Source organism: Canis lupus, chromosome 33 (assembly GCF_003254725.2).
Source record: "Canis lupus dingo isolate Sandy chromosome 33, ASM325472v2, whole genome shotgun sequence".
Taxonomy (NCBI): Eukaryota; Metazoa; Chordata; class Mammalia; order Carnivora; family Canidae; genus Canis; species Canis lupus.
Window position 1 is genome coordinate 19,127,993 of NC_064275.1, and position 27,929 is coordinate 19,155,921.

At 35.6% G+C, this 27,929-nt stretch overlaps 1 protein-coding gene across 34 annotated transcripts in view; it reads right to left on the reverse strand.

Moving 5' to 3' along the window:
• The window catches only part of ZBTB20 (zinc finger and BTB domain containing 20), a 773,610-nt gene that overhangs the window by 427,734 nt on the left and 317,947 nt on the right, over positions 1-27,929 (reverse strand). For 2 of the 34 annotated variants that reach the window (XM_049105223.1, XM_049105220.1), the window contains exon 1: positions 3,888-4,241. The exons of the other annotated variants lie outside the window; for them this stretch is intronic. The gene's annotated coding sequence lies outside the window, so the exon portion shown is untranslated. Of the gene's footprint in view, positions 1-3,887; positions 4,242-27,929 lie in introns of those variants that run through there. 34 annotated transcript variants of the gene reach the window in all.

A 27,929-nucleotide genomic window follows, 5' to 3' on the forward strand; every position in this document is an offset into this window, starting at 1 on the left:
CTCCCTCCTCAGAGTTTCTAATTCAGAAATTCTGGAATGAGGCTCAGGAATCTTCATTTTGACAAGTAGCCTAGGATATTCTAATACAGGTGGTCCTTGGACAACTTACTTCCCAAGATAACAAGAAAAAAAAATCCTTACTCTTTACCTTTTCAATATGGAGAAAAGAGTAGCCTATTCAATGTGACTCAACCATCAAATTTACTTGTGAAAAGACCAGGCAGTTTGTTAAGACTTTTGAAAGTGAACCAAGGGAGGATGCAAGGGCAAGAAACACTACATTTTTAGCTATAAAGGGCTCTTTTTAAAACTTGAGAAAGACTGGCAGTGCACCTGAAGTAGGTGAATGGTAGTGGTGCAGCAATGTTGTATGATCAACCTGGGAAAGTAATGTTTATTCAAAAGATTTATTTGATAAAATGTGTTTTAATGGCTTTTATATATGCTGACACCCTCTAAATCTTTGGGCTACTATTAATATACATATACATATATATTTATATGAAATAATTTTTAAAATTCCCTCAACTCCTAATTTTCCATAAAATCTTGGCCTTGCAAACCTCATTGCACTAATTGTACTCCTCCTCCCACCACCCTGTGCCCCCTCCAACATATCCCCTGGGATTGAAGGGAGATTAGTCTACTCCTCCACACTTGTCCCAGGGAAGGCATGGCTTCTGCTCTCACTCTGACCTTTAGGTCTCTGCAGGCTATACTTATTTTCAATGGGAGTCATCTTACCACTAAGTTCTCTAAAAACTCAGTTTGTCATATTTTTAAGAGCTTTAGTAATGAATGACGGAAATTATTTTATGATTCTTACAAATGTAAATTGCATGACTTGTCATGGTTTTCTCTTTGTCTTGGCTGCAAGGAAGTTTAAAGGCAAATGTACAGCACTTCACTGAATGTCATCTGTATGCTGACTTTATTCTTGACTCCACTTTTATGTCTTTGCCCTTGTTTATGGTTTTGTGTTATTTTTCTTACCTACTTCTAATTCATGTATTTCACTGTATTATCTGTTTCAATTCCTTCATCAGCCATTTTAATTCCCTCATTGGAAAAAGGTGGCAGAAAGAAATAAAGAAAACAAATCACAAAGTGTGGGTGTGCGTGTGTGGGCATGCGCATGTGCGTGTTTTAGGTATCTATATCAAACCCACCCAAAATATAAAATAAAAACTAACCTCCTGAAATAATGGAGACATTTTGTAGTCTTTGGGCTAATATATTCACCTGATTACTTGCAGGATTGCAACTTAGGGAGGCATAAAATTAAAATACCTCTCTGAGAAAATCCATACAAAATTCAACATAGGTATTCTCAGCACCAAATCATTAAATCTGACATCCTTCAAGTAGCGAAAGCCAACTCTAGCTATGTTAATATATGTGTGTTCAGTCTTTAGACTGACTGTACAAGAGACAGTCCTAGGCTCAATCAGCCTAACAAAGTGCACAATTCTGAAAATGTTTTTGTTTTAAAAATTATATACATATACATGTAATAATATGTGTGGTTTCATGTATTATTCACCTACATATTTCAAACATGCACACAGACATTTACTTACACTCTTCAAACACTACAGTCCTTTGTGTCCATTATTATTTTTTAATTAAATAATTTTCATTAAATCAACAAAGAGGGATAAGTCATTTCAACCCTGAAAGCCCTTCCTTAAGTTGGTTTAGTCTATTTTCTGCATTTTCTCTAATAATGATCCAGCTAGTCTCAGATTGATTTTAGTAAAATCTAGGTAAAGTTAAGAGAACTCTAACTGAGCACTAGACATCTTAACGATGCTACTCATCTTGATTTGTCTTTCTCTGATGGCTTTCTATTGCGTTTGGGATTTAAATATGATTTTTGTTCTTATATTAATTTCTAGATCTCTTATCCTTCCAGACACCAAAGGAATATAGTAGTACCCTGGAATAACATCAAGTTATGCTTGTTTCGGGGGGAGGGGACCCCCTCCAGCATGGGCAACCAATAGTTGATTCATACTTCCATTATATCACAACTGGATTACAGAAGTGCTCTTTAGTCTGACCTCTGCATGTCTCTTGCAACTCATTTATATATAGTCCAGAAGCTAGCAGCTGGACTTCATTTTTGTTCCAGCAGTCACCATTTTATGTTTCTCCAACTCACTGAGAGTTTCACTATTGACAAGTCAACCTCAGATTCCAAAAGGCGATTAAATTTAGTGGGTTAAATCAGAGAGAAAATATTACCGTTACCTTTCCATAGGTTCATGTCACTCAACTACACTTGCCATGCATTCCTTGTATATCAAAAGGGTGTGATAACAGTATTCTCCCATAGAAAACTAATGAAATACTTAGCAAAAGTAAATGGTTGCAAAACACTTTTTAAAATCAAAGTGCTGTAGTTTTTTTTTTTTAAATCTTGCATAGAACTCTGGTTCAATTTTTGAGCCTTTCCAAGTCCTCATATTCTGCGGTATTCATAATAAAGCCGGCAGATGGTTTAGTCTCTGAACATATGCTTTAAATGCCCCCTTTGCTATTTCAAAATAATGGACCAAATTGTGCCCTCAAATAGTCACAAGAAACTTTAAGGAGGAAATCTGAGGACAGAATGTTATCCAGCGGGAATTAAACCTTAAAAAATACATTTTCTAAACTTTTTTATGAGCTCTATTCTACATACTAAGACAAACTATACTTTTTAATAAAATAGGATATAGTAGGGAAAAATCCTGACCAGCACGGTATTGCATGGTTCAAGGAATAGATTAGATGGTAAAATATGTTTTATATGTTTATATTTTAAATTTCTGATTCTCTAAAACTTTATGAAAGTCATCTGATCTAATTTCTGGGTGACTGCCAGACTTTTCATTTTTATTATTATTCTGACTATTATTACTATCATGTGGATGTTTTATTGTTAAAGCACTTTGCAATTATTAATTAGTTAATTTAGTTTAAATTATGTTTATGCCTTTGTTTTAAATCCATGTTATTCATAGTTATTATAACCCTAAAATGCTATTTCGCCAGCCAATTATTCTCATTTCAAAAACAGCTTGTTGTCAATGAAAGCAAATTTTCTAGGTTTTCATAGAATATGAAATTCATCCTCAGTGGATATGCATGTTTTGATAATGCTGTTCACATAACCTAGCTATACTTAGGAGAGTATCTTTGTTTCTTACTGTCTATATTTTATAGATAGAATGAGCCTTTATTTCCACCCTTACATTTTGATGTGTTTAAGTTTGGTTTTGAAATAACCTTTATAAACTAGTCTCACTTACTTCACAATGTCCACAAAACTCAGTACTCTGATCAACATTTCAGATAAAAAGACCACACAATTGATAATAAGGACACTTTAGTTATTACAGAAGCCCGAAGTTTAAGTAACTATTCCAGAACTGTAATGTCCTTTTCGAAATTCTGAACAAGGACTAGCCTGGTACAAATGGAAAACTGAGTTTACTTGGGAAAATAAATGCAACAGTTGTACCCAAATGTGTTTGGGACACCGTTAAACAGGTCATGTTTAAATGTTGAGAATAACTAAAGAATTCTAACTCAGGGAATAATTTTATACATATATCCACAAATAACCGAGCAAAGTTTGTAACTATTATTGGGGCAAAACATTAACATATCTTTCTGCTGATAAAGACATAAAGTAACTCTGAGAAAATCCTCTCCTTTCTCTAACTTTCACAGTAAATGCAGCACTGAAACTAAATTCTCAGTCAACTTAGAAATATGCCGAGCAGTATTCCAATAAACAACAAATTGATTTGTAAAAACCCACCAGATTAAAAACTACCCCCATTTTCCCTTGCATCCCCTTGTTCTTTCACTTTCCATGCACACACAATCACACTTACCTGCACAAGTCTGAAACATCAGTCTATGTATTTTTTTTGAAATGTACTCTGTACCGATGCATTTTTCTGTGTTTCTTTCTAACCCTCGGGAATGTTAAGAATTTAGGAAGAGAGCCACAGCTTAAGAGAGCAATTATTTGCCAGTAAATACTCAATTTGCTTGTCCTGTGATTTTTCTTCTAACTTGCATATTCAATAATCCGTCCCTGACTGCGTCACGAGCACAAAAAGTCTTTTCTCCAAAGGAGAACACTTTCGCCAATCAACCCTCAGCCATGCCAGGGCACAGCTCGTCAGGGTGATTTGTTAGCTTTAATTAATAATTCCTCACGCTGGCCATTTTAACAAATAACACAGTGAGACTGGGACGCTGGATGGCTATGATTCAGGCCGATAAAACTACAGTAGAAGGGGGTGGAGAGGGGTGTGTGTGGGGGAAATCAGACGCCGTTTATAAACACCTCTAATCATACTCTTTCAGTTTACAATATAGAGGACATCTCAGCTGAATTACCACGTTATGTCCACCAATTTGTATTCAGATGGGAGCCATATGTTCTTCCACTTTATCTGCTAAGGCCTCCTCCGTGCCAACGCACTTCGGGCAGACAACATTTACAAAAGAGGTCTCTAGCCTCCAGATTGCAAAAGTTTACTGCAGGGTGAAGTTGAGAAATCAGACATACAAGGCACTTCTCAGTGAGCCTGCGTGACAGTCTAGAAACACAGAGGTAAGAATTATGAGTATCAGATTCGCTCTTATTCACTCTTGTTCTGCTGGGCATTTCATTTAGTCTTTTTAAAAGAAATCTCATACCTCATCCTCAAAACAGTTAATAGTAATGGCTGATTTGTTCATGCATTCCACAAACATTTATCGAATCCCAACTATATGCCAACCATGGTATTTAATGCTGAGAATTTTTTATAGAAGTAAGACTTTTCCAATGAAGCACATGCGTTTTTTTTTAACATATAGATAATGTGCTTGAACAAAGCCACCAAACATATAGCATGCAAATAAAAACAAAGATTCATAACCATGTCTGTGTAGTTCAACCAAGTAATGAGAACTTGACAGCACACTTGAGTCCACATGCAAAAGAACTGCTCAGAGTAAAAACAAAGAATATGAACAGGTAAAAACAGTTTTTTTCAAAGATTAGAAAATTTCCTTCAACGTGACTAAAGCACTCAGAAACACTGATCTGTTCATAAGCAAGTTAAAGCATTCATAAGTGGTTGAGAAACATGCAAAGACAGAAAATTTTATGCATGACCCTGATCTAATGTGTGTGTGTGTGTGTGTGTATGATTGCAAGTTCATTAATTTATTGGATACATATTTGTTGACTACCTAATTTATTCTAGGAACCACTGAGTAATACTGGGTATCCAGAGATTAAAAACAAACACACAGCCCCTGTCTTCAAGAAGCTCACAATTTAGTCACTAGGTTCTGAAAGAGAAAATATATATCTAAACAGAAAACACAAGAATGCAATATATCAAGCGCAATGACACAAATATGCATACAAGTAGGAGGCAGTACTCCTAGAAGTAATACGCAGACTATTTCTCAAGGTGGAGTGGGAATATCATTGGTAGGAAGAATGTTCTAGGAAAAGGCAAACCTTTGAACCCTTGCTAAAACTTTTACTGGAATTAGATGACCAGTTAGATACTGTGGTATTTAAAGCATGATAATTTCACATCCCTAACAGCAAACATTTCAGGATTTCAAAATAAATTTCCTAAGGAAAAAAAGCTCCCCCAAACTATAATACCTTGACGTCATCAGAAAAGTATGCAGCATCTCCAGAACTGGAACAAATAGTGACAAGATATGTCTTTCTTACTTTCAGTGTGTTACTTTCAGTTGGGTCAGACGAGTAAGAAGCATTCATGACACACATTGCCTTTTTGTTTCTCCCAGGTCATTTGTCTTCTTTTACTATACATACTTGTACAGCTTCTGTTTTCATGGTACCACAAGATAAATCATATCTACATGACTGCTAAAGGAAGGGGAAAATCTATATCTGTGTGGTAGTCACATATATAACTCTAATCACAAAAGGCATGCCATATAGTACTAAGGGTGGAAGTCTCGAGGAAAAGAAATGACACCTCCAGGCCCCCAAAAAGACTCTTTCAGAATCAATAAATGCTTCTGCAAATTGTGCATGATTCTTAATGACATTGAGCATTTTCTTTTTAAAGATCTTATTTATTTATTCATGAGAGACACACAGAGAGAGGCAGAGACACAGGCAGAGGGAGAAACAAGCCCCATGCAGGGAGCCAGATGTGGGACTCGATCCTGGGACTTCGGGATCACGACCTAAACCGAAGGCAAGACGCTCAAACGCTGAACCACCCAGGTGTCCCTTAACATTTTATTATTAAATTCAATAGTAGGAGGCATAATACTGCATTTACCATAGATAAGTAACACACAGCCCAGTTTGAAGGACTGATACAATGTATTAATACATTCAATATATATTTATTGAGCTTTTGCTATGTACCAAGTACTTAACTAGCAATTGGTTGGTTTTGATTTCTGTAATGCTCATATACAGTAATAGTTATTACTCACTGAGTGCTTATTATTTGTTAGGAACTGATCTAAGGACTTTATATATATTATCATCTCATCTAATCTTCACACTGATATTATGAAATAGGTACTAGTATCATCTCCATTTAACAGATTATGAAACTCATCGGTAGTGAATCTGAATATGCACTACACGGATTCATTCTAAATAACCAGGCCAGTGCCAATAATACCCACCCAAAATCAGTCCCACTATCTCACAGTTACATAGTCACATGTAGGCTTATGTTATTATTTTCAATCTAGCAAAATTCAGGTGGTTTTGAGGTTAATTTGAGAATTAAGCTAAACCGTATATGTTGTAAAGGCATGTCTCACTAAATAAGACTAGAAAATTGTGTTGATGGTATCAATAGGCTTGTAGGTTACACTGAGAGACTGACAATAGGCTTGAATCAGGCATGTTTTATTGTGATTAAAAGCTAGCACCATAAAACCATATGCTATGGCAGCCCCAATCTCCCTTTATTAAAACTCCATAGACTTGTAGAAGGTAATTCAGAATCTTCCCCATTTTTAGAAGCAGATTAAGTGAGTGGTTTTAAAAGAGGGGAAGAGGTCTTTGAGTCAGAGAGGCTTGTGTTTGAATCCTAGGTTGGCCACTTACTCCCAAACTCCTTAGGGTTCTCTGAGGCTCAATTTTCTCATCTCTAAAATGGCGTGTTAGGAAAATTGGAGGGGATAATGTACATAAGGTGCATAGCATAGAAACTAGCTCTGAATAAGTGCACAATATATGGCATTCCAAGTATCCAGAGTTAATGTCTATCAGATACAACTAAGATTTACTATTTCTGGACCAAATAACACATATATTATCTAAGGCTGTCTTAGACAATAAATGTAAATAAGTCTTAGCTAATGCAGATTGGAGTTGCTAATCCTGCAGAATTTCCTTTGGGAATGTTTATAATATAGCTGAATGGTGTGTTTAAGAAAATAGCTGACAGAAAAATAGATGACATGGGAGTTTACCAGTTAATAATAGAAAAACTTACTTTTCCAAGTGATTAATACAATATTACATTTATTTCATGGAGATGGAAAAGCCTATTTGGCAATCACTGGGGAAGCCAGCACTCAGCACAATCATACACTTTCTTTCCTCAGATAACCCGATGCTGCTAACTTAACTAACTACCAGTATTCTTCAACTCCAGGCACTCTGATGTCCTCTCCACATACTTCCTTCTCTCTTGGACCTTGATTAAGTCCAGCCATCTCCATTTCCTGTCCTATTGGAGCAAATATTATTGGAACACATATTTACTGATGGTGGCAACGCTGGTTTAGGTGAAATGCAGATTTCTTCATGTAGGAGTCATTGGAGGGGCTTCACAAGGGCTCTTCTCACTTACTTGAATGTGTATGTGAAGTTTCTCCTTTGAGGATTTCTTTGGGATAAGGGACTGCTTAGACTTTGCATTATTGGTGTTTATTCTATGGCCTCTGGCTAAGATCCAGTTTGTATGGGAAAAGTAGCAGATGAGTTAGTGAGCATAGAGACTGCCACACTAACCTGGGCAATCAGAGCTTTCTAGAATCTGTTCACTTCTCTACTGGAAATCCTAATTAGTAGAAAGTTAAAGCAGGGAAGACTACCTTATGTGCTCTTTCCTTAGATTGGTTAACAATGACTTAGTAAAATTTTGGTCTGGTTGGGTCTCTGTTTCCTTACTGCTTGAGTCTCCAAGACCCAAATAGGGAAATTAAATTTTCTGATTGAAAATGATGACAAGTGGAAGTCATTACAGAAACATCTCAAAGTAGATGATATTTTTTATAACCTTTTCCCAAATAAATCCCATATATTTTATAGCTAACAAACATGAATTGTTGCATACATATATAAACACCTAATAACTAAATGTTTTACTTAGTGACAAGCAGATAATGAAGGAGGAGAAAGATGACTTACTTTCAGTTGCAAATTTAGATTTCTGTCTAAACAAGAATCTTAGAATTCTAACATTCTGAAATTGTTAAATGTTGATCAGTATATTTGGCTGTACTAGGCTGAGGTTAAAAACCTTAAATTTTTTCAAAAGTTCCTAGTCCCTTGAGACATTGCTTTCTCGGTGAAAATCTCCAACCTTTACAAATGTGAAAATTGGGAATCCCTGAAGGAGAAAAATGTTTCTTGTCAGAAAACTAGTCCTGGCTAGTATACAGAGTGAAGGAGTCCAAGATCTTATCAGCTTTCCTGTGACCTTGTTATGTGATTTGCTACAAGTCATTTAATATCTTCCTATGCCTCAATTTTCTGTCTTCTTTTAAAAAAAAAAAAAAGATTTATTTATTTATTTATTTATTTATTTATTTATTTATTTGAGAGAGTGGGGAGAGGGCTGGGGTGGGGGTCGGGGGATCCTTAAACAGACTTTCCGCCCCAGTGCAGAGCCCAATGTGGGGCTTGATCTCACAACCTTGAGATCATGACCTGAGTGGAAATCAAGAGTCAGTCGCTTAACTCACTGAGCCATCCAGGTGCCCCTCAATTTTTTGTCTTCTTATCTATATTTCCTAAATGAAGATAATGTAGATTCAATATTTTAATCATCTCATAGAGCCTAAGCTAAAACCCTCAATTGCAAAATATCTGAATGACTCTACCAGTATCAAATTGGCAGATGCCAACACCCTGTATAATCTTAAGTAACATATTTAGCACGTCAGTGCCTCTACTTTTTCAGCAATCAAATGGGTAGAATGATGTTTACATTTTCCATCAAACAACATATTGCAATGGAAAAACTATTGCATAATCTTTTAAAACTTTCAACAAAAATTTCATACAATGTGAAAATATGACCAATATCATCAAGCCACTAAAACTGATTTTCAAATATAGCAGAGAAATTGATTTTAAAATATTGAGGCATAAAATGAAGTAAATGTTTCCAAGCATATTCAGATATGTAAGAAACAAGACTATTTACGAATGGGAGAAATCCTTTTATTTGTGTGGCTACATTTTATGGTAGATCCTAGACCCCAGGAATGAGAAAACAGTATCAAGGAAAGTGATTTTCAGCAGACTGTTGAATGATATAGAAAATAAAATGTATTCACTAATGGGTTGGCAGAAATGTTATACATGTGCTCGTAGAACCAGAACTGTTTAAGCAGCTTTTCATACTTGGCAGAGCTGTGTTTCTGAAGTGTCCCCTCACCACCCCTCCCACCTCTCATTTTTTTTGTCCTATAGTGCCAGGTGGGCGCAGTAATGACCAAGGGGAGGGGCAAACCAAATAGAGGCACTCACTGTAGCAGGAGCCACTCCAAGGATCAAAGCACCGATTTGGCTATGCCTGCCAGAATTGGAGCCTGCCACAGTGGGTGGCTCATCAGCATGGTGCCCTGAGAACCACATGGGCCATTCCTGGTAGGCCTGCACCTGGGGGAGCAGGCCCTTCATCCTGCTTAGGAGGACTACCTGCTAAAAACTGAATGTGCATGTTTCCAATCACAGCATTTGACTTCAATATATTTCTACGGTAGTATTATGTTTATTGGATGTTTTCAGTATGACACTATGTCAGTCACACAAAGCATAATTCCTTTCTACTCAGATTTCACACCTTATAGGATTCTAAGAATAGAACCTTGATTTTCCTACATTAATGGGTAAAATCTTGGGCAACTAGTAGTCAAGATAATTCAATTTCTCATAGTTTTATCAGATATATTGCTTTTTAAATCAGATATGTTTCTTTAGTTTTCATAATTGTCATAAGAAAACAATACGTTAATACCTCAATTATCTGGTATGCTCATATTCACTTATAGGCCTATCTCAATTTAACATGGTCAAGAACCCACAAAAGAGAAAACAGAATCCTTGAAAAATTTAAAATAGTGTTATAAAGTATACATTATTGCCCAAATTCATCTTTGCTCGTCTGTGAGACTTTACCTTGGAACCAATTTATTCTTTCTTAATACACAGTAGCAGTTATTGGGACTGTCCATTCATGTTAAATGGGAAAAAAGCATAATGATAACTATAGGCAATAATCACCCTGTATCTCTGAATGAAGAGGAGACACAGAGGGTAGGGGAGGGATGAAGTATACAAGAGTGAGAGCTATGTACACCTTGCAAACATGCCTATATTTGAATATCTCAGAAATCAGTGTGGTAGAGCTGTACACAAAAAATTATGTTTGTACTTCTTATGTGTTGAATTCTGTCTCCTCACTAAAAGGACAGAGCGATATGCACTCTATAGAAGACACCAAAGAAAGAGTCCTCAATCTCTAATGAGCATTCTTTTAGCGGGGTAAATAAATATTAACTTACTTTTATTTATTTGTTTAAAATACATAACCTAATGAGGGTGTAATGGATACCAAGAGAAGTTATTGGTAAAGAAGAGGCTGCCCTACATAGAAAGGATCTATTAAGAAATGGAATTTGAGTTTAGATCAAAAGTAAGAGACATTCATGCAGATGAGAAGCTATAGACAATTCTAAGTATGAGGAAGACTGGGGAAAAATAAGGAAACTGAGGCAAAGGAAGAGTAAGAAGGAAGAGTAGAAACAATAGTGAAGGGAACATGAAAGAAAGCTAGCTGATATTGAGAATAAAACAATCTGAAATGGGTATGAAAATGATAAAAAGTCCTGCAGGTGGTAACAAAGACAAGAGAGAGTAGTCCTCCTGTATTCTGAACAGGAAGAGAGTCAAAAACATCTAGCCCAAGAATTAAGCTTTCTTTAAAACTAGTGCTCTAAATGTTTTTGTGTGAAAAAGAAAGAATGTACCTTGATTTTTCTTCAAAAGGATTCAATTGTAGAATGGAAACTTTTTTTCTCTTTAAGTATAAACTAAGCAGCTATGGTAGGTAGGTCAAGGAAGAAATACTTCATGGAACAGGAAGGTATAACTTTATACAATATGTTCCCTGGAGAAGTTACAAAAATAAAAATAAAAATGAACAAGGACAAACTAGTCCCATAAAGTTTGTTTGTTGTGTTAAGTGGATTTAGAATCCTACCTCTCCTAATTGTTCCTAACATTTTATTCAGCCAATTATCAACTTAATCTGGGGAAAGAAAAATCAACTTGACTTTTTGACAGCCAAGTCAATCCAACTGGAAAATTCAAATCCTACAAGACCAGAGTGCAGGGAAAACTCTGCACAGCAACATTTTCAACTGCCAACAGAAATCCATAATAACAATCATCTTTTTCTTTCTTTCTTTCTTTCCCAAACTCATTCTCTCTCTAAAAAAAGTTAATGATCACACAGAGATGTTTTTGGATGAAATGAAAGTGAAGAGAGCTAGTCACTCTTTATAGTAATAGGAAGTTGTTACTCAGGATGGTCAAAACTGTAATCTTTTTCTATTCTTCCTAGAAGTTGGAGCTGGCCCTGTCCACATCTCAAAAATAACTCAATTATATCATTAAATAGAAGAATTACAGTTTAATTTAATCTATTTTCTATGTTAAACAATTCACAAATCAGTTTAATTATTTGTTTTATTTTTTTCATGGGGGAAATTTTAGCTTAGATAATGATGTTCAAATAGGGAGCAAAAATGTCGAAAAGGAAGGTGAGGGATATTTTTTATGTAGGTATTGCCTTTTCTTTATACTGATTTGTAAATTATTTCTGCTATAGAAATGCCTTCTGCAGAGTATGACTACTTCTGATGGATAGGAAAGAATGCTCTCCAAACTGAGATGGTAGCAAAATGTATAAAGTCACATCAATGGGAGAAGAAATGAGAAGGAGATGAGGAAAGACATAATTTTACAGCATTAAATAATGATTTTGGCCCTTACTCAAAATAATGCCTACTTAAGTTTTCTCCTCTGAAGAGAAGGAATTGAAAAGAGAAAGGGGAAGGAAGTGGCCATGGGGGGTGGGAGGGATGAAGGGAAGGAGGAAGGAAGGAGGGAAGAAAAGGAAGGAAGAAAGGGGGACGGAAGGGGGGAAGGAAGAAAGGTAAATAATTGAGTGAGCATAAAAGCAAGAAAGTAAGAAGGTGAGAAAATGGGAAAGAAGGAAAGAGGGAAAAATCACTAATAGAGATACTCTTTCAACCCTTTCTTAGTGGCTGGCCCTCTAATATTCCTCCCTCACTACCTACTCAGTCTGAATGTTTGGAACACAACTGCGCTAGTTGAAAAGATGATGGGGGAAGAAAATTTCTCCTTTCAGTTAATATTCACTTAGGTATAAAATTTGTAATGCAGCGGGTCCAAGCGTTTTTAAGTTCATGTGCCCCTTTGAGAATAAAAAAGCTATGAACCTCTCCTAGGGAGAAAGAAAGGGCACATTTACAAATGCATATAAAGTACACACATATTCATATACACACATATAAAGTATTTTTGCATATATTTTCAAGGGATTCATATAAACTCTGAACTGATCCCTGTCCTCCAACCATCAATTAATTCACTGTAAAGAACCATTGGCTCTAGAATCAGGACCCAGCTGAAATAAATGAGGATAGGGACACGGAGAAATGGGAAATATAACTGACCAACTAACAGCTATGTAAAAAAGGTGTCCCTTGTTCCCAAGTCAACTCTTAAGCTTTTTATTCTTTTCATTATTTTTGGAACTTAGAACACAGAAAATTATGACCTGACTAATGAACTATTTAACAAAAATAAAGAAAAGCATAAATTATATTATAGTGATTCTGCATGTTTTTAATCATTAATTTTACATTCCTCTTTGTTAATTGCTTTTGGTAATGCACTGACATGTAATACTGTCCTGATTTTAAACATTAGCTCTCACATATACAATAGCATTGAAAACCAGTGCTATTTAATATTGTGAATAGCAACTCACCAGACACACAAGAAATGACATGAAGACTTAGCAGTGAAAGTGGAAAAGGAATAATAAACTAATTTCAACATATTAATTAGACTGTATATATTTGAAGACAAGGACCATGCCATAACTGCAATAATGAGAATTGTTTATATTTGTTTGAAACATAATAATTTTCATAGTACTTCATAATCTTTAAATGCCTTAAGGTATCTTTAGCTTCTCTGATTTGGGTATCAACACTGGAAAGTAAACAGGAGAGATATCTTGATGTTATAACTGATAAAACTGAGGCTAAAAATGATTAAATTGCATGTTTAGTATCATATATGTAATATGTGGCAAAGCCAAGACTAGAACCTCAGTATTTAAATTTTTCTCCTATTCTATACTTCACTCAAAATACACTCATTACATATAACTCACTTAGACATGTATGTTGTCTTACTTTAAAAATGAGGGAAATGCTACATACCCTCAAATGAGTTCATATCCATGACATTTGTTTCCCATGCCAGGATTTGGCAGATGTAATAGAGTGAAAAGGTAAGTATATTAGCTATTTTAGGGATGCCCACAGATATATTTAAATGTATACTGAATACGTTATGTAAACTCTCCACAATGGATACATGTATATGTGGGTGTCCAGGCATATGTGTGTGAGAATCAGTGTGTACTTAGTCATCCTATTTGAAAACAATACTGTCAAGTTAAACTCGCACTTTGCTATTAATCTTGCATTCAGTAGTGGCACATGTTGACAAATAATTTACAAATCTCTCTTACATCCCAGATATCAAAACTCACCTGGAGAAAAGCTGTGAAGTATATCCTTTTTTTTTTTTTTTTCCCCTGAGAGAGAGTGTATGTGTGTGTGAGTGTACATGCACCTGAGCTGGGAAGAGAGAGGACAGGATCTTAAGTAGGCTCCACATTCAGCATGGAGGGGACATGGGACTTGATCTCATGATCCTGAGATAATGAGCTGAGATGAAATCAAGAGTCAGTCACTTAACTAACTGAGCTATCCAGGCACCCCTAAAAAATATGAAATGTAGATGAACCTCATCCCCAGTTACTCTCCCTTATCTCTCTTTGACCTTGTTTCCTTTTGATAAGTAAACTTATCAAAAGGTTTACTTCCGGCCCCCTTTCCTTGGGGTGCTAGAACCTTCCTCTTTAATTTCAGCTGTAAACTGAGGTCCTTATTTAACTTGGATTCCTACCACTATATCCTTAGCCCTTGGCAATCCCTGAATTGAAATGCTGCCATCTATCTGACTAATTTCAGTCTGCCTTGTGTCATGCCTGGACTTACCAGGGCACACTTTCTTAGATACCAGTGAGAGACTTGAGATTTTTCTATTTCCTGGCAAGTTGTAGTTGCATTTATCTCAGCCCTCCTGTGTAAATCATGTCTACCATATTTCAGTAATCCCATTCCTGGTTCACTCAATTTTGGCTTACTTCCTTTTCCCAGTTGGGCTACCACTATGGTTCTAGCATGCTTTGTGGAGAATAAAAGGCTAATGTTGAATAAAATCTGTACCACAAGCCAGAACACCTCTAGCTTAGCTTAATGGTCAGCTTGGTTTCCTGTGCCCTAGTTGTTCTAATTATCAGGTGAGAAAAAAAAAAAAACGCTATTATGAAATTCCATGAGATATAGAAGGGGTCAATATTTAAGTTGTTAGGAGAAAATGTACTAACAGATTTTCTAAGTATTCACACTGAGTCTTTTCTTCTACTTCTGGAGCAAAAAAAAAAAAAAAGAATACTCAGAGTACTCTAGAAATGTATAAGAGGTGACCCATTCTTCTAGAAATCCTCTGTGGTAGGCAAAATAATTGTACCCCAAAAGTGTCCATTCTCTAATACCCAGAACCTCTAGTACATGGCAAAATGCTATGCTACACGGAAAGGGGACTTTGCAAATATAATTAAGATTATGGACCTTAAAATAAGGAAAATATACTAGGTTATCTAGATGGGTCCAGTCTAATTACCTTAAAAGCAGAGGACATTTTCTGGCTAGAATTTGGGAAAAAAAAATACAGTAAAGGGGAACTCAGAGAGATTCCAAGTGTGATAATGATTCAAGGCATTCTTGCTGGCACTGAGATGCAGAGACCTGTGTGCAAGAAGCTAAGGATATCCTCTTGCTGACAGCCATAAAGAGATGGGGATCATAGTCCTACTACCACAAGGAACTGAATGAGCTTAGAAGTATATTCTTCCCAGAGCTTTCAATGAAGAAGCCAGCCATCTGACATCTTAATTTTCATCTCATGAAATCTGGAGCAGAGACTTCTGTTGAGTCAACCCAAACTGGTGTGTAGAACCATGAAATAATACATTTGTGGTATTGTAAGCTGCTAAATTTGTGGTCATTTGTTACAACAGCAATAGAAAAGTAACATACCATTCCAATTCAATGGCTGGTAGATACCATAGTTTAAAATTGTATGGTAAAGAGTTGGAACACTATTATGAACACCATAGATTCTTAGTATATTACAAACACATTCTTTTCTTGATTTTCTTTTTTATAGTCATATCCTAAGAGGAAGTGAAATAACACAGGACTGAAGGACAAAGATCATGAGCAGTGTGTATCTAAGTGCCAAGTGTCCTCACCAAGAAGCTTCACAAATATGCCTTTTCCCCACAGGCAAGAGTACTATCCTAATAATGTTACATTACTCATACCAACTAAATCAACTGTCTTGAAAAATAAAAATAAAAATCTTAGAATAGTCAAGGGTTTATAGAAACATGATGATGGTGGTCATTTAAGAGACAATGAAAAGGAAGTAAAGAAAATCTGAGCATATCCAAAATTCACAGATCATATGTATACTAAGATGTGCTACATAAGTTGTCATATACATTTAAAGGAAATCATTTTCAAAACTACAATCATGTATTTTTATATGGCATCACCAGAGGTATTTTTCAAAGTACCTTCCAAAATTAATTTTCTTTCTTATTCACATCTTTTGTACATCCAGATTGTGGCCTCAACAGAACATAACGACATTGGAAGAAAGGCAATAAGTTCCAATGACTTTTTTAGCACGGAAGGTTTAGAATTTGACTTTTGAAGATTTACTCAAGTTCATAACCTCAAACTCTTTGAGGTATAACAACAACAAGCTGAAAATGGATACTTTTGTAATCAACTAGAAATGATTCTCATGGTAAAGGGTAAATTCTCAGCAGGTTGTTCATATCCTACTTTATAATTATATCACAGTATGAAATAATACAAAAGAAGATAGGAAGAAAAACAAATATAGTGATTAAAAATTCTTGTAGAAACAGGATAAATGCAGTTAATTGTTTTTTTCTGTAGAGACAGAAAATATACTAAAAATTACTAACGACACACTGTGCAGCTTTCCTTTTGTATTCCACGAGGCCACAACAGGAAGCACAGTTGTACTGGTGTGGTTAAGAGCAAAGCAGTATGGAGAAGGCCACTGGAGAAAAAAAACACACCTCCCTCTTCTTGTGAACATTACATTCTGCTTCCCACAGACCTCTGAAAACTTATTAAAAACTTTGGTCATTTTATAAGGAAATATCATAATTTTGAGGGACTTTGAGGCTCACACACAGCAAATTAATCCCCATTTTATGTCTGTCCCAATTTAGTATTTCTAAAGGTGATGGATAATAAATCCCGCCAACTCTCTTTTTTTAGGGCTATTCAGGTACTAAATAAACCAGGAACGTTTTAAAATCCAATCTCACAAAAATCTGCTTTGCTTAACCTCCTCTCCTTCTTTAAAAAATAAGAAAGGCATGATGTTCTTTTTTTGTTAATTAATTCACTTTAGACAATTCCTTAAATTTTCATTTTAATAAATTTTTGTGTGGGTGCATTAATTACTTTCAAAGACGCTTTACAACTGTTACCTATTAAAAGCCTTTGTTAGTGAATAAAAAAAATAGAAAAAACTTCCAGCATGCCCCCTCCCTTCTCCATTCTGAGCAGGTCCTTGCTATCAACTGCTGGAGTATGCTCGCTTTGCACCTAGAGCTATAATTATTTTGCTTTAATTTTACAAAACCTTTTGTTCCATTCCCACGAGCCCACCTGATCCTTATATTACACTCGCTCTATTAAAACACTCATGCAGAACAAAGCATGGCTGTACTGATTCATAAGTAACTTTTTTTCTCAGTAAAATGCCACTGGCTAGGGTTTGGGACATAGTCCTGGGCTTCACCCTCCTCTGCCAGTTTTCATGTATTAGAGCAAAAAAAAAAAAAATGTTGTTTCATAGTGTTGTATTCTTCCCCAACATCCTTTCTTTACCCTGCTGGTTTTTTTGTGTTTTAAAAACTATTTTGTTATACTTCCTTTTACTCTGCAGCAATATAGTGATGCAGTGTTGAGGATTTCTTTTATTCATATGGTTAAATTCTTTTTAAAATCACTTGCTTTGCCTTCTTTAATTTTCCTTCTCTCTCCTTACTCCACCCCTTTTCCTTGAGATCTTGCAACACATGTGGGGTTTTGGCAGAAAAAAATTGCAGTGACTCATCAGGAGAATTGTTTGTTTGCTCTGAGGAGCACCCTGAGGACCCTCTGGGCTGCACACGGAGCCCTTTGATCCTAGGAAATTTATTTCTTCCAGATGTTTTCCCCACAGCCACCTTTCTGCAATGTCCCTCTTCATTATGTAGCATAAGAATAAACACTCAAGACCCACTGCTACAGCATACAGTTTTCCTGAATGGAGTGTGACAGAGGATTGACATTTCATTGAACTGTTGGGATGTCCTTGCCTTAGGCAAAATGATGGAGGAAGGTTAACACTGAAGAAGGCAGGCTGGGTCTCTTTAGGCAAGTGTCCTTAGAATTAAGATGGAAATTATGTGAACTGCACCAAAGAAAATATACAAGTCTGCAGACCACTGTTCACAGACCTAGTTATACCCAATCTTATAAAGTAGTAACACCCAGATCTGTCATATTATTTGTCCAATTGTTCCATCTGAAGTATAAAGTAAAGAAGTGGCCAGAAAAGTAAAGTCTTTGGACATCTCATGTATTTTCTTGGTCTGGCTAAGGATGCTCATAGATATGAGAAGGGAGAGAGGCAGGAAATGGAAAGTAGGTACACAGGTGAAGATGATGTGTTGGATTGAATAATGACCCCTCCCCACAATGGTGTCCACATCCTCATCCCTGAAACCTGCTACTGTTACGTTACATGGAAATAAAAAGACTTTACGGGGATCCCTGGGTGGCGCAGTGGTTTAGCACCTGCCTTTGGCCCAGGGTGCTATCCTGGAGACCTGGGATCGAATCCCACATCGGGCTCCCGGTGCATGGAGCCTGCTTCTCCCTCTGCCTATGTCTCTGCCTCTCTCTCTGTGTGTGACTATCATAAATAAATAAAAATTAAAAAAAAAAAGACTTTACAGATGTAACTAAGTTAAGGATTTTGAGCTAGGGAAATTGTTTAGATGGGCCCTGAATACAATCACACGTAACCTTTAAGAGGAAGAGTTCACACAGACATAGGAGGACAAGTCAATATGAGCATGGGAACTGTTGCAGCCACAAGCCAGGAAATGTTGTCAGTCACCAGAAGCTGGTAAAGGTAAGGACGTATATTTTCCCCCAGGGCCTCCAGAAGAAATACATCTTGATTTCAGCTCAGCAATACTAATATTGGACTTCTGGCCTCCAGATTTTGAGAGAAAAAATTTCCAGTGTTTTAAGTCACCAATGCTGAAGTAATTTGTTCAAGCAGCCATGGGGAAACTAATGCAGAGGGTTACTTCAAGACCCCGCTGTCGGCCACAATCCCGAAATCACCAAACTCGGGCTCAAGGAGGAGTGGAAAATAGGGTCTCAAGACTTTATTTATTTATTTATTTATTTAGTCTCAAGACTTTAAGTCAAAATTCTTTATAGGGATGCTAGAGTTCATAAGAGAACTCTTGATCTACAGCAAGTCATAAGTGAAAATAAACAGGGCAAAAACAGTACATGTGGGCATTTAGCAGATTGTGTGGATTGTGAATGTAAATGCTCCAATTTGCTAATATGAATTTGCATATTTTTATTTAAAGATTAACCCAAAGATAATTTGGTACCTAAACCCAAGAATTTTTTAATAGATGTATTAAAATAATACCTTGAATCTCGAGAAATCCAATGACAAAATGATTATGGTGTGACCAGATCACCTGGTTTATTATGTTTTCTAGATCATCAGAAAAAATCTACAGAAGCTGCATCATTAAAACGGACAAGAGAACTTCTCCATCCTCATGATTCTTTCAGCTATTGGGCTTTTCAACAACCAAATCATTAATCTTCATAATCAACACGACATCTGTAGACCACCGATACAGATGAAGACATAAAGTTCTGGAGGGCCCAGAAAGATTCTAGATCAATCAGCAAATGAGCAGAATTGAGAAAATTAAGTCGAAATGCTGACTCTATTCCCTAATACTTTTGAAAAGCATATAGAGATTGAGTTCTCCTTTTGAGGATAACATTCCAAAGATTGAATATGTAAAAGGTTGTCATTTATTTCTAGCTACTTTCATATAGTTACCACAGAGCATTCATTTGACAGTGGGTTTAAAAACAGAATCCTAATTTTTAACAAAATAAGTAAATGATAATCTGATTATTAATACAATTATTGCAATAAGTAAATGATAATCTGATGATTAATACAACTATATCTCAAGGCATTCAAACTACCAGGAGGCTAAAGGAACCAGTAGTTATCCCCATGCACATACATTTGGGGAAGCATCAATAATGAGAATCTCAGTGCATTGCTGTTTTCCATTTCCTACCACTACTAGCTGTGTCCTGACTGGAGGCAGTTCAAGGTCTCAGGATTTCAGAGTTTCGCGATCTGGAATGAAGCGCAATCAATATAAATTCCACCTTCATACTTCCACATCTCATTGTTTTATTTGCTTTAACACTATACATACCTTATTATTGGAAGAACAGAACACATACGTTTGTTTTGAGTATGGTGCAGGTTTTCACAGCATCATATAATTACATTACTCTTTACTCACTTATTAACCCTCCAACAACACAGAAGGCAATTGTTAACATTCTCATTAATCAGCACCCCACCTGTTTCTATGAGATCCTAAAGAGTAGACAGTATGTTTTCCTTTTTAACTCACTCCCCTTAGGTCTACAACATCTAGAAAGTTTCTTAAGGAGTAACTACTTGATATTATAACTCAAGACACAGGAGTATGGCTGGCCGGAACCAGTGGGGATTGGCCTATTTGGCTTTGCAAACTTTGTAATAAAACACTGAGTGCTGAAGAGATCAAACATGTAAGGATTTTTAAAAATCCTAATACAAAAGTATCTTAACTCACTTAGCATTTATCATAATACTAAAAGCCAATAATCTGTACTGCTCCATAGCAAAGATACTGTGCCATAACAAATACAAGAGGGTGAATTTTGTGTGATAGTTTGCTATGGTGGGGAAATGGTTGAGATGAATGGGGCTTTACAAGTCAAAAGTCAAGGACATTTAGGAAGACATAAGATGTACGTGGATAGCTTTTAAGAGGACAAGGACTTGTCTCTAGTATTTTAGTCATCATATTCCTGGGACCTGAATTAATCAAAGTCCCAAGTTATCAGTACTTAGTATAAATTTTCCAATAAACATCGCTTGATTAAGCACTTAGATCTTCAAATTACATAGACTTTATATAGTCCCTTATACATAAGCAAATTACATACATACACAAAGAAGTAAAGCTAATATGTTTTTCTTTGAAACTGTTTAGTGAATTAAAAAAATCAATAATGAATAAAATCAGACTTTACATTCTGGATAAAAAATGTTCCACATCAATGACTGCCATGATGTGTCTGGGTTATAGATTATTTTTTTCTTAATAAAATGGGATCTCCGTCAAATATATAGATAGATCAGTCTTCCCATAGGGAACTTTAAGATCATCTAATCCAATGCCTCATTTTACAGATGAAGAAACAATATGTGAGTGTTTTGATAAAGCCTATTTGAAGATTTGTATTGAGACAAAATGGCTGTTATATGAAGAGAGAAGCAGAAAAAGACTTAACAGCATAAGGTTAATGAAGGAGAGAGAAAAAAGAAGAGAGAAGGGCTTTTTTCATGTAGTAGAGCACTAAGCAGAGATTTGTTCTCTAATATGCATCCAGGTCTTTCTTTGTTAGAGACTGGCTGAGATATTACAAAGATGTTAGCATTCATTTTTCAAAAAGAATTGCTTAGATTATTAACATTTAAACAGTTCAGACAGGTTTACCTCTTGAAATCACATGACTCATCAAAAATAAACAGGAACATTCTATATTTCTGACATAGTTGATTCATTTATACTGGTATCACCACTCACTTCCCCAGTACATGCAAATTGAAGGCAAAAACGATGACCACAGTTAAGATCTATTTTAAAATAAAGATTATCACATAAAAACAGAGAAAATATGAATACTTTTTAGTGTTCCATAAGGATAAATTTTTTAACTTGGATACTGAGGAGTACATAAACTTCTTAAATGTACAAACTCTGGAATTAGACTTCCTGGGGCTGAATTTTGTCTTTGCCACCTACTTGAACCTTGAGCAAGGAGGAAGTTTAATCCTCTGTGCCTCAGTTTTCTCACCAGTAAAATCAGGATAACAAGAGCAACTACTTAAAAGAGCTAAGTGAGGTTGGAATCATAGATCTTCATATACAAATGTACAGGGACAGGCACATACTAATTACTCAATAAACAGCTGTTACTATTAATGCACACAAGGCTGTTAAACATTTTCAGGGGGTAGGGGTATTTTCATTAATGAGACTTGTTAAGTATTCTGTGTTTCAATGTGTTGCCTTACTTAATTTATGCCAGTATTCCATCTCAGTATGAATAATGAAATAGTATGAGGAAAAGCCTCAGTTTAATTTGTTTAGATGCATTTGAGACAGGGATTATCATTCTTTTGAAAGGAATAAGCTAAAAGGCTGACTGTTCTGGCTTGAAGCAACTGAGAGGTGATTCTTAAAAGGCAAAGGAGAAAATGAGGGAGCAGGGGAGGCTTGGCAGGATGCATATATCTTCTGATGTCATGGGAGCATGAGAGAACACTCTCAAAAGAGAGCGAAGGTGCCCCATTTACATGACCTCACAGTATCTTATGCATGTCTTAAAGCTATTAACCTTCTGTGTGAATATCTGTTTACATTTCCTTTTCTCCGATTAAACGGTGATCTACTTGAGGACAAAAATGATTCCATTCACTTTTGTTCAATAGTTGCTTAGTAAAACATTCACTGAATGAATGACTTAACTAGTTAATTGACTAGTGAATACTATAACAGGAGAGCTAAGGCTCTCAGAGGTACTCCTCCTCGACGAAGGGAAGTGTTGAGGTACAAGTGACTGGCCGATATGGATCCCCAGACTCTGTGCTGGAGACAAATGTTCTCAGTAAGCATAAAATACATTTGAAGTTTTTCTTTTTTTTTAAAATCATAACTTCCTTTTAAAAAAATTTCACAACTATTTGAAGATCTACTATGTAGCACTTTACAAGTCAGAGGAACTAAGTATAATGTGGGGTACAAATATAATTGGACTATCAAACCATGGCAAACATCTGAAAATAAATTCAATAAAACAGTTCTAGATAATGTGTTGTGGTAGATCAGAGAAGAGGTAGCTACTTATAGCTGCAAGAATCAAGGTAATTTTAGTATAGGGGGTAATATTTGAGCTCAATCTTGATGCTAATGATCAATCTAAACCTGTCAAAATAAAGCATTATGATTTTATACTGGAAACTGAATGATGCACAGATACATGTGAAAATATCTGTAAATGAAGGACAGTAACATCCAAGGCATTCCCAAAGTATCCATATATATGAAAAGCTGGATATTAGTTGATGTATGTCTCTGTAACAGCAAACCACTCAGTAAATAAAATAATAATAATGCCCCTTGGAAAATTCACCCATTAATAAATACTTCCATTCATTCTTTCAACCTAATATGAGGACCTACTACATATCAGATTTTTGAACTGTGCTGAGTACACTGGATATCATGGTGCTTAAGACAGAATAGGCTCTCTGTACAAGAAGTAGATTCAGACAATTAAATTAATAATTACAATACGATAAATTCTGTGTCAGGCAAAGAACTGGATGTTACGAGAAAACATACTTGTAAGCTATTTATACTTTAAATATGGTAGAACCACATTCGGTAAATGTGGGCAAATATATTTGGGTAAATATAAAGTGCTAATGGTTTTTATTGACCTTGGATTTCTTCTCATTTGGTGTTGCTTATCCACAGAGTAGTCTGCCATGTGTGGGTCTTACACACACCACTTGCTCTCCAAAATCTTGTCGTTTGATTTACCTATATAATTATGGATACATCAAGCACAAATACATTTGGTTTTCTCAATGTCTTTAAGCATGGCAGCAGCATTCTTCCTACCTTGGTGTTTCTCTTTTCTGTTAAGGTTCATCTTTTAATATATTAAAATGACAGCGACCTCAAGAAGGTGATGGTGACAATGTATGAAACAAAAAAAAAAAAAGTGCTCTCCTTTCTGAGATTATATCTACAGGCCTAAGAAAAGTAACATCTTGTTTGGACTGGTAAATTGAACAAACACAATATAGGAGTCAGAGGAAACAATTATAGGCAACACCAATTCTTATGATTTTAATAAGTAAAGGTTTGAGTTGACCTTTTTGCTGTGATTCTTCTTCAAATTCAAGCTATCACCTGTACCTTATGACATTTTCCCCCCAAAATTGTCATCCACACAGTGAGTCTCTCTTAGAAACCAAAACTTTAGATTTATTAAAGCAGATGACATGTGCCCCTCCCCTTCATTTTAATCTTAGGGAGGAAGAAAACTGCCCCCCCTTTTTTTCTTTGCATGAAAAACTAAACTAGAGCTGCTATGAGGTAGGGGACTAACAGGGTAAAATACTAAATGATCTAATACGTAGGGCATTTATCTCACTGGGTTTCATCTAGTACAGCATCATGGCTTTGTAGTCTAAGCAGTAGATGAAAAGCATCAATAAGCTGGGCAAATAATGTTTTATGTGAATAGCATAGAAAAGAATGAATAGAAATACAACACTTCACCATCACACAGAATACAATTAAATATGATTATTTTTAAAAAGAGAAGAACAACAGCAGCAGACCCTCTGCCCCATCACTGAAAGAAACATGACCAGTTCAAGTAGTTTTAAATATGGTGAAAAAGTCCATAGGACATGCAGGATGAGAGAGCAGAAAGTCTCATTCTCATCTGTTGGGCTCAGGGCTGGTGTGCTGTGTGGCTGTCATTTAACCGCTCTGTGTTTAAGTTTTCCCATCAATCCTATAAATTATGTATGCATGTTTGTATTTTAGAAGTTCATAATTTTTTGGATTAACTTGTGAAGCTATCATAAAGGATGAACAAATCATGCTGTAGGAAAGAGAATGTGAATAAATGCCAATTCTTCCCCATATGGGAGATGGAATACCCTCACTCCTCTTATAAGAAAATGAAAGATAGGATCAGATGTGGATTAGTCCCTTTCTTTTAGGATTGCCTACTAATTAAATTCATTGACACTAATTGGCACAATAACAATTATTGAGCAATAACCATGTGCAAGGCACTATTGCAATCATTTCACATATATTATCTAATTTCATGATTGCAACACTATATTACAGATAAGGAAACCGAGGCAAAGAGAAGTTAAGTAACTTGCTGAAGATGAACAGGCTAGTAAAAAGAGAGTTAGGAAACAAACCAGACATTCCAGAGCCCATACAATACTAGAATATTCAGACCCAAAGAGATGAAAGGAGTCTAACCAGTACCTTGGGAACATTATTCAGCTTTTCTATACTTTAGGTCCTTCATCTAGAACAGGGGTGGACGCATGTTTTCTATAAGAGCCAGATCATCAATATTTTAGGTTTTGTGGGTCAAGAGGCAAAACCAGGAATGCTCTATTATATTGGAACTTATGTAACAAATGAGAAAACAAATCACATTACATTTTTAAAAATATTTTCATTAAAAAATATTTAATTAAAAATTTTAATTCTAAGTAAAGCTATGTAACATAAATCACATTGTTATTTTTTTAAACAAAATTTAAAATATAATAATAATTAAATATATAATTTTTTTAAAGGATAACATTTTGCTTAATTGGGGTTCAAAGACAGTGTCCCTATCATGGAATCAACTGTAAATATTCATTTGTAAAAACCATTCTTACCTCATCGGCTAGACACAAATAAGCAACAAGCTGAATTTGGTTCATTGGCTACAGTTACACTAACGCCTGGTCTAGAAAACAAAGACTCTGTACTGGATTATTTCTCAGAACTCTTCCAACTTCAAGATTTTATGGTACAAAAAAAAAAAGATTTTATGGTACTATCTTACTTTAAAAGCATAATAATTTTGATTTTCAGTGCCTTTAGCACATTTTTATAAAAAGTGAAATTTATAAATCCTACCTGTACTCTCTACGTTCTAATAACGAAGTGAATAGATGAATGCAAGTGCAGCAACAAAAACTTGTATCTGCCTTGCAGATTATTGTTGTCTTAGTTTTTTCAGGACAACTTTGATTTCACTGTGTTTCCACAGGCCCCTGTCATACAGAGGAATAAACTTTCTGTTGAAAAGGCATTTGAGGGAAGCCTGGGTGGCTCAGTCAGTTAAGCATCCAGATGGCTCAGATTATGATCCCAGAGTCCTGGGATAGAGACCTGCATCAGGCTTCTCTCTCTGCCTTCTCTCCCTGCCACTCCCCCTGCTTGTACTCTCTCTCTCTCTCTGACAAATAAATACATAAAATCTTAGAAAAGGAAAGGCATTTGACTGGTATGTTAGAGGAATGGAGAAAATCACCTTAGGCTTATAGAGAAACAAGAAAAGAGTAAACACAACATATACATAGTCTCCTACTGAAGGGAATCTCCATATTATTTAATTCTGTGTTTCTATACTAATATTTGGTACCTGAAACTAATAATCTAAATTTATACTTTACATGAATTGGTGCTGGACTTGCCAACTGTGGTTGTTACATTTTTTTATTATTATTATATTGTTGGTGTTGTTATTACTATTATTATTGAAACTTCTATGGTTAGTCATGCGAATTTTCCAAGAAGTTTCTAGGCTCTTTGTCAGTTTTCACAAAAGGTAGTAAAAACAGATGACTTCCAGCATACACATTATCTTTTCAATACACACCAAAAGAGGTAGTGATTTCTTGCCTTTCCTTCAAGCGAAAATATCAAGAACTTACTTTCACACATTCATTTGGTCTCAATTGCATTTTTTATTTTTTTATTTTTTTAATTTATTTTATTTTATTTTATTTTATTTTTTTTGCATTTTTTTAAATTAAAAAATCAATCTATGATACTTGAGGCCAAGTGTCACGTGATTTGTCAATCATTGAAGGCATATTTGAGCACTTCTGTAATAATCAAAAATAACAGAAAATTAACAATTCTGGAAGACTTTATAGAAACTTATAGAGTAAGTTTCTGGTGTCTGGTTCCTGATTGAGTTAAAGATCTATAAAATGGGTATGTCTGGGTGGCTCAGTGGTTGAGTGTCTGCTTTTGGCTCAGAGCATGATCCCGGGGTTTTGGAATCAAGTCCCACATCAGGCTCCCTGTGGGGAGCTTCTCCCTCTGCCTATGTCTCTGCTTCTCTTTCTGTCTCTCATGAATAAATACATAAATAATCTTAAAAAAATATTTATGAAATGGTGCTATTATGTAAATTTTTGGATGGTCCTAAATAAGGTTGGTCCTGGCAAAACTGTTAAGTGTTTGAAAAGCTTCACTTACTTTAAATTCAATTTTATATTTTCCCTAAATACTACATTTTATTTTCCCAGGTAAAGATGAATCAACAAATCTATTTTTTTAAGATCGATCTATCTATCTATCTATCTATCTATCTATCTATCTATCTATTTATGATAGACATAGACAGAGAGAGAGACAGAGGCAGAGACACAGGAGGAGGGAGAAGCAGACTCCATGCAGGGAGACTGACGTGGGACCTGATCCCGGGACTCCAGGATCGCACCCTGGGCCAATGGCAGGCACTAAACCGCTGAGCCACCCAGAGATTCTCTGAATAAATAAATGTATTAATGCTATTTTGTATATATTTCCTCTTTCAAGGCAATATAAATTTTGACAGGGGCTTTTTTAACTTAAAGTTTTTATTTGAAACTATTGAAAACTCCTCCCATAAACATACAAAAGATAAAGTTTAAAAAAATACAAACAATCCCACCACTTAAAAATAAATTTTAACAAGAAGTGAAAGACTCTCACTCTGTACCTTCAATCTTTCTCGGTCACTACCTAAGATAACCAGTTTCGAATATACTCTTCCCATTCTTTCAGATAGTTGTATTTTACTCGGTAAGAGAATTACCTGTATCAATCTATAACTTCCTTTTCAAACTTAAAATGTTATGCAAATATCCTCAGAGTCGTATGTATGGATCTATTTTATGCTTTATAATAGTT